Raw genomic sequence first — 9,017 nt, 5'->3', positions numbered from 1 at the left:
AAACATATTTATTTGTGGTTGTTTTTTTTTTTTTTTGATGTACTATGTGATTTCTATTTTCTTTGAGATTTTCCCCTATGTTTTATCCCCTCCTCTGTTTGATTTTGGTACTCTGTGTATTGTGTATACATTTACCTTAATTAGGGAAGGGAACAGGAACAAAAAAATGGCAAGACAAAGGACGAACAGCAAACCAATGCAATAGCAATTCTCACAAGACAATAAGTTGGAAATGTACATTACAACTTGGGAGGGGTAATAGGGTGAAGGAAAAACTGAGAAAAATGAGAGAGGGGATAACAAGTTTGAAAACTTATGTATTCACTAACTTACAATGGCTGTAACCACAGTGCACATCACTTTCACATTAAAATTAAATTAAAAAAATAAGCTGATGAAATAAAATTTCACTGTTTTGGTATAGTAAATATTGTTCTTTATGTAGTAACTTTTAAAATATCGATATTATTTGGCATCTAATTTGAATTAATTATCTCTTCTTTATCAGAGGGTCATCAACTGTAATGATATCCAACTACACAGTTTTTTCACAATATACTTGCCAATATTTTGAAAATAGAATAAATTTAGTACTTTGTTATACTAAAACAGAAAACAGTTTAATTCTATGGAAACCCATAACTTTTAAAAGTAAATAAGTTGTTAAGAGGACAGAATGCATGTATTCTTCAAAATTCCTATGACTAATAACTACTCATTTTCAAATTCTGAACATTCCATACCTGAGAGATTCAAAATATACCTGTTTGCATGTTATGTAGTTCTGCAGTAGATGCATTTTCCAATGGAGTGTTACAGACTGAGAAGTGAACAGAAAAAGAGCCACATTCTGATATGGGATATGAAGCATGTGATAATTAATTCTTCAAGAGTAAGCAGTTGTTTATCAGATTAAGCTGTTATTTCTATGAGCATCAATCACAAGATTTATGCCATAAAGTCATCCTAGCCCACCAGTTTCCAACTGGTAGGGTGCACCTCAAAATTCCCTTAATTCACATCAAGAATAGCTTATGTCCATTGTGAAAATACACTGCACTTCTGCTAATGTGATGCCCTCCATATTCTGGAAAGAACACCACTATATACAGAGTTGTATCATTTTTCCTCTACTGGTATTCTTGCAAATATTATTTATATTTATACATTCTTAACTACCATAGATAATCACGATGCGAAGATTGGAAGATTACAGTTCAAAGACTGTGAAGACTCAGGGTCTATGTTGAAGGGGAAGAATGATGGAGGCTCTGGCCTCAGGATTATCTGTGGACTGTGTTTGAGTATTAGAAAAGCTCTTGGCTTGCCGGGCTAGAGAGGGAAAATGTTCTCTCTCCCTATCTCAAAACACATGTCACAGACTCCTGAGAGCTGAGTAAGTAGCTCTTCTGCTTGCTTAAGCATAGTTAAACAGCTGGTCAAGCATTTCCCTGAGATTGGAGAAGTGGTTTGAGCTTGCTCTAAAATAGTTTAGATACTAATATACCAAGACAGGGCTGGAAAGGTGGCTCAGTGGTAGACGATTGCCTTGCATGTATGAGGCCCTAAGTTCGATTCCTCAGCACCACATAAGCAAAAAGAAAAAAGCCAGAATTGGTGCTGTGGCTCAAGTGATAGAGTGCTAGCATTGAGCACAAGAGCTGAGGGACAGCGCCCAGAGTTAAGGCCCCACGACCGGACTCCCCAAAAAAATAATATACCAAGACATTATCTCATAGGTCAAGTAAAAATGTATCTGTTGAAATTTTTGTGTGAATGTCTTCTGACCAAATCTTGGCAAAGATCATGCTTGCTTGTCTTTAAATACCACTAACAATAAAGCACAGCATGCAGTGGCAATTGCTGTTTGCACTCTGCATCCCCTGTGTCCTGGTGATTTTGTTACCCTTACCCAGGGACCCAAATGTACTAGATGTTACAATTGGCGCCCAAACAGGGACCATGCATTGTTGAATTCAGGAAGGGATATTCAGGTAAGTAATTTTAATTACAGGGTGATAGGACAAGTTAAATCTACTCCGTACTTACTTATGCTTAAACATTTACTTGCTGCTTATGGTGTAAATATTTCTTCTTCTGACATAGAAATGTGTATTAATGTAGTTAGGAAATGGAATCCTTGGTTCCCTGATGAAGGAAAATTCGATGTTGATAATTGGAAATGAGTAAAGAATATTGTAGAAAAAGCTGTTTGAGAAAGGGAAAAGATTCCTATTAGATTTTGGTCCATTTGGGCTATTTTACATACCCTTTTTAAAGCTTCGAATGAGGAAAGATTAATAGCAGAGTTAAAGAAAGAGGTCACCCCTTCTATTGTAGATTTACAGTTGGACTCTGAGGTTAAGGACACAATAGATAAGGATGCATTGCAATTAACAGAGAAAAAACAAGAGGTAAAAAAGGCTCAAAACGAATAAAGTGTAAATAAAATGTCTGAGCAAATGCAATTGATTTTCTCAAAATTACAACATATGGAGTTGGAAATTAGCAGAGTGAAAGGAGAACCTGAGAAAGTGAAAGTAAAGCAGCCTTTGGCTCCTCGACTGGCTGATGCAATTTTTACAGCATCACTCCCTCACAGACAGAGGGCTCAGACAGTGAGTTTGATGATGAAATGCCTATTTTTTCTTATCCTGTAATTCGACCACCCCCTATGAATAGTATAGCTCAACCAACCAGATATGAAGGTGTTGCTGTTGATGATATTGGTAAACTTAAGAAGGCAGTTGTATGGTCCTCAGTCTCATTATGTTAAGGAATTGCTTAATGGGCTTGCCCGACATTACAATAATTTTGCTCCAGTGGATTGGAAGATGCTTTGTAGAGCCTTGCTTAAGAAACCTAAATACCTACAATGGAAAATGTGGTTTACTGAGTTATGTACAAAAAGGGCTAGACAAAATGCACAGAGCAGTAATCCACACCTGCAGAACAATATGCGGATGCTCATATAAATGTAAACTCTCCTGAAGAGATCCATGAGCAGTTAAGAGACATAAGTATTGAGGCATGAGAAAAGGATTCCACCGGTAGGAGAGCATTATGGCTCTTGGACTAAAGTAATTCAAAAACCTAATAAACCCTGTATTGAATTTTTATCACGATTGAAATTGACCGTGGAACGTACTGTTGTGGGAGAGGCTGCATGGCAACAACTGCTGAGCATGTTGGCTTATGAGAATGCTAATGAGGACTGTAGACGAGCTCTATTGCCTATTAAAGAATCTGGGGATGTGAATACATATTTAAGGGCCTGCAAAGACTTTATATCTGAATCCAGGAATATTCAGGTGTTTGGTGAAACTATGACCACTACCTGGCATGATTTGCAAACAAAACCCTCTAATCTAAAGTGTTTTGGATGTGGTCAAATGGGACATATAAAGAAAAATTTTAAAAAGGCTACTGATGTTAACAAGAGAGGACCAGGAATTTGCCCTAAACGTGAAAAAGGGAAGCACTGGACAAGGGAGTGTAGAACAAAAATAGACAATAAAAGAATTCCTATAAAATATGCTTAACTTATGCAGGGAAACTCTCCATCGGGCTAGCCCCAGGGACCAGGATTAATAACCAAGGGCAGCCAACCATCTTTTCCCTCGTCCCTGCCACAGCCCACAGAGCCGCAGTGGACATACCAGCCTTAAAAGATTTTATTTTGAAAGGTGGTGATAAGACACAAAAAATTCTTACTGGAATTTATGGGCCTTTACCTGAAGGAACATTTGAAGTATTGACCGGTAGATACAGTCTTAATACAAAAGGAGTTTTAGTACATTTAGGAATTATTGATGCTGTCTATATTGGGGAAATAAAAATTTTAATGTCAGCTTCTGCAGATATTTCCTTTAAAAAGGGAGAACGAATTGCTCAAATTTTGTTATTACCATATATATATCTATTGCAAAGTCATTTGGGGGATTTGGAAATACTAACCAACAAAAATGTGTTTTGGACTACTCATATTACTAAAATACAGCCTAAGATTAAAGTTAATATTCAGGAAAAGATATTGACAGGACCAATAGATACTGGCTCAGATATTACATTTATTAAAACTCATGAATAGCCTAATCATTTATTATATAAAATAATCCCCTGTAATATTAAAGGAGTTAACAAAACTCCTGTAAATTTTATATGACAAGCAGTGTTGTATGTTATTATAACGTCAGAAGATGGACAGACAGCTGTCCTTAAACCTTATATTATGGAGGTTCCAGTTAACATAATTGGTAGAGATGTACTGGAACAATGGGGAGCTCATATTCAATTTTAACATTTTTATATGGAGCCCATCATGATATTATGGAAATCTGAGGAACCTCTTTGGATTGAGTAATGACCTTTATCTAAAGAAAAATTATAAGCAGCTCATCAATTAGTTGAAGAACAGTTAACCAAAGGACATATTGGGCCGTCTATGTCACCATGGAATTCTCCAATATTTGTTATTAAAAAGAAGTCAGGGAAATGGAGATTGCAGACTGATTTACGAGGAGTTAAGGCATCCATGTACCCTATGGGGGTTTTACAACCTGTTATACAGTCGCCTGCAATGCTTCCTAAAAATTGGCCAATAATAGTAATAGATTTACAAGATTGCTTTTTTACCATTCCTGTACATGTAAAAGATTGTAAAAGACTTGCCTTTTCTTTACCACAAATAAATCATCAAGCCCCTCATCAGTGCTTCCAATGGAAGGTGTTGCCCCAAGGAATGATGAATTCTCCAACTATGTGTCAGATATATGTTGATAAGGCCTTAAAACCTGTTAGACAAAATGGCCTCACATTTATATTTTTCATTATATGGATGATATTTTATTTGCAGGACCAAATATGACAGAATTAGAAAAGGTGTTATAGTGCTTACCATCTATAAAGATTTTGGACTAATAATAGCACCTGAAAAAATACAAAAAAATACAGTGGTAAAATATTTAGGATACGTTGTTTTTAGACAAACAGTCGCACCTCAAAAAATATCTTTATGACGTGATCAATTACATACGTTAAATGATTATCAAAAGTTACTAGGAGATATTAATTGGATGCAACCGGCCTTAGGAATTCCAACTTATCAATTACATAATTTGTTTTCATTGTTACAAGGGGAATCTGATTTACATAGCAAAAGAACTTTAACTAAGGAAACTGAAAGAGAAGTACAATTTGTACAATAGAGAATAAAAAATGGTTTTACATCGAGTAACGCTAAATCAACTCATAAATTTATATATTTTAGATAGATGGAAATAACCCACAGGAATTATAGGAGAAAATGAGATACCATTAGAATGGATTTATACACGGCATAGATTTACAAAAAATATGCCATATGAACAATAGTTGGCAATTATTATTCAACAGGCCAGGCAATGGGTATTTACCCTATCAGGGTATGATTTATTTGAAATTATCTTTCCTTTGCCAAAAAACTAAGTAAAATATTTGTTAAACATGTCTGAAATGCTACAAATAGCATTAGTAAATTTTACTGGGCAATTTTCCTATCATTTCCCCAAATGTAGATTGTGGCATTGCTTACATACACAACAATTTGTAATTAATAATATAATTACCACGGCCCCTATTTCCACTGCTCTTACTGTTTTTATACATGGCTCCAAAACAAAAAGTGCTTATTGGACAACAAATAAATATTGGGTACAAACAACTACTTTAGCATCAGTTCAACAAAATGAACTTTTTGCTATTATTAAGGTGTTACAAGATTTTGTGGGAGATATTAATATTGTTACTGATTCTGCCTATGCTGTAGGGGTTGTGACTAATATAGTCACTGCTGTTACATATTCATCTAAACTCCAGCTAAACCAAGTATTTAAACAATTACAAGCATTACTGCAACAATGTAATGTCAAAGTGTTTGTAACTCACATTAGGGCTCACTCTTCGTTACCTGGGTACCTTGTATATGGCAATAATCATGTTGATAGTTTTGCTTCTGCTAAAGAGGATCATGCTCATTTACATACAAATGCTGGCCATTTACATATGCATTATAAAATACCTTATTCTCAAGGTAAACAAATTATTAAAACGTCTCCTATCTGCAGACCAATGCATTTGACAGTTGTACCTGCTGGAGTAAATCCTCGAGGATTACAACCTAATGAGCAATGGCAAATGGATATAATCCATGTACAAGCCTTTGCCCATTTTTCCTTTGTACGTGTTACAATAGATACTTATTCCAAATTTGGGCTTTTGCCCTTACGGGAGAAACTGTTAACAATGTAATAGAACACTTTTTGGAAGCTTTTGCCATTATGGGAGTGCCTGCCAAATAAAGACTGATAATGGACCAGCCTAAAAAATTATCAAATTTAAAAGATTTTGTGAACTTTATGATGTGGTACATATTACAGGAATAGAATATAACCCCCAAGGACAATCCATTATTGAACGAGTTCATTGCACACTAAAACAACAAATCAAAAAATTTAAAAGGAGGAAAAGGTTGGATGAAAGTATGGATATTTTGTGGTTTTCCATGCAAAATCCTAAAATAATTTTACATCAAGTTCTTTTTGTTCTTAATATTTTAAACTTACCACAAGTAGCTACTTTAACTAGAGCTGAGTGCCATTTTGAACAAATATCAGAAAAACCTTATTTAAATGCTCCCGTATGGATTAAGATTGCATTGGATGCAGAATAGCAACTAGGAACGTTATTACATAAGGGGCGAGGATAGGGTTTTGTGTCTACACAGGATGGCAAACAATACTAGCTTCCTGCCTGATGCATACAGACGCAGCCCATTGAGGACAGCCCTATATCCTGCAAGGAATAGGTCACCAGTTGAGGAAAAAGAAATCCCCACTGCCCACCTGGGGGCAGGTTAAAAAGTTGACTGCAGAAGGACAAAAGATGTTACAATGCAATGGTAAACCTGTCATGGCTGAGAACTTATTCTTGGCCATGTGTGCCCTGCTTACTATAAACTCTGTCCATGCTAATGCTAATTTATTGGGCCTTTGTTCCTAATCCTCCTTTATTGGAACCTGTTGTTTGGGGAGACATGGATATAACCATCTATCATGTTCCTGCTGTTTTATCTCTTCCTTGGAATAATTTGACATTTTGCAATAAGGATGATGTAGCTTTTTAAATTTTACTTACTATACTCATTCCTTGCCTGTTTGTCTGGGGCCTCCTCCATGTTTAGTTATGAATGGGCAACATTGGATTTTACCTGGGAAATGCACTTCCAATTCTAGGACACAGCTGCAGCGATTAACTACTTGGTCCATTAATAGTAACTGGGAAAGTGTGACCTTTGATGGCAAGTTATCCTTACCTATGTGTCCCGATTTTACTTACATTGATTTAAAATATCAGCCTTTTGTGTGGCAAGAGTGTAGAGAAGCATTTGGAAAAGGGTTCAATAATTTTATTAATTGGGGACCTTTTGGAAAGTTTATTAACACATGTTCAGAATAGAATATTACCAGATGTGATTCATCAAATGTTACTAGGATGCTGGAAGCCATTAATGGATCATTTACTGGAGATCGACTAATGGCCTGGGGAGATGGAGGCATTGCAGATGCTCGATGGGCTTTCATGGCTGCACCCACTGCTGTTCACACTCATCTTTGGAAGGTCAGAGCGGTGCTGAAACCCGTGATGCTATCAAATGGATCATTTTTCAGGGACGTGGAACTCTGCATCCACTTATAATTTTACTTTGTACAAATCTTATGATGTAACCGTTTGTATACCTCTGCCTTATGTATTTTAGTGGGAAATTTTACATTTTCTCCTACTATTTCTTGTTTTAATTGTCGCCTGTATTCTTGTGTTAATTCTTCTCTTAATTTTAATGACAGTGATAGTAGTATGATATTACAACAAAGAACTCATATTTGGCTACCTGTTAAATTCAGAAGAGAATGGTCCCAAAATCCTTTGGATAGTGTTGTTATTGAATTTTTTTACCAAACTACTAAAACGTACAAAGCCATTGTAGCAGTGATCTTAAACTTAATTGCTATTACCACTGTTGCTGCAGTGTCTGGAATTGCCCTACACACTTCCTTACAAACTAAGCACTTTGTGGAAGAATGCCACCGGGATTCACATGAATTGTGGGTCTCACAGGTAGAAATTGATGCTCTATTATAAACACAGATTAATATTCTTAAACAGACAGTGGGATGGTTAGGAAAAAAGTTATTGGTTGTGGAAAAACAGTTATTGTTAAAATGTGATTGGAATTTCACTACCTTTTGCATTACTAATGTAAAATATAAAAAATCTATACATGATTAGAATGTAATACAGCACTATTTATCTGGAAATTCTACAGCTGCTCAATTGATTGCTGTTACAATTTAATGTACATGATATTTTTGGTAAACAATTTACAAATGATGACGCTTCTAATACTGCTGATGCATTTATTAAACAATTGGAAGGGTTGGATCCGAAATATTACAAAGCATTTCACATACTGCTAGTGGTATAGGAATTATGACTGTTATTATTTTGTTTGCACTTGTACTGTTATATTTGATTTTTATGAAGCCAATGCAAGCATCTATGATAACCCTGTGGAAAGCTTTACTTTTAAAACAAAAGAAAAAAGAAGGAAATTGTGAAGACTCAGGGTCTATGTTAAAGGGGCAGAATGATGCAGGCTCTGGCCTCAGGATTATCTGTGGACTGTGTTTGAGTATTAGGAAAGCTCTTGGCATGCCGGGCTGGAGAGGGAAAATGTTCTCTTTCCCTGTCTCAAAACACATGTCACAGACTCCTGGGAGCTGAGGAAGTAGCTCTTCTGCTTGCTTAAGCATAGATGAGCAGCTGGTCAAGCATTTTCCTGATATTGGAGAAGTGGTTTGAGTTTGCTCTAAAATAGTTTAGATAATAATATACCAAGACATTGTCTCATAGGTCAAGTAAAAATGTATCTGTTGAAATTTTTGTGTGAATGTCTTCTGACCAAATCTTGGAAAAGATCA

Source organism: Dipodomys spectabilis, unplaced genomic scaffold (genome assembly GCF_019054845.1).
Source record: "Dipodomys spectabilis isolate Male_0828 unplaced genomic scaffold, ASM1905484v1 ptg000070l, whole genome shotgun sequence".
NCBI classification, from domain to species: Eukaryota; Metazoa; Chordata; class Mammalia; order Rodentia; family Heteromyidae; genus Dipodomys; species Dipodomys spectabilis.
This window is presented reverse-complemented; position numbering follows the sequence as displayed.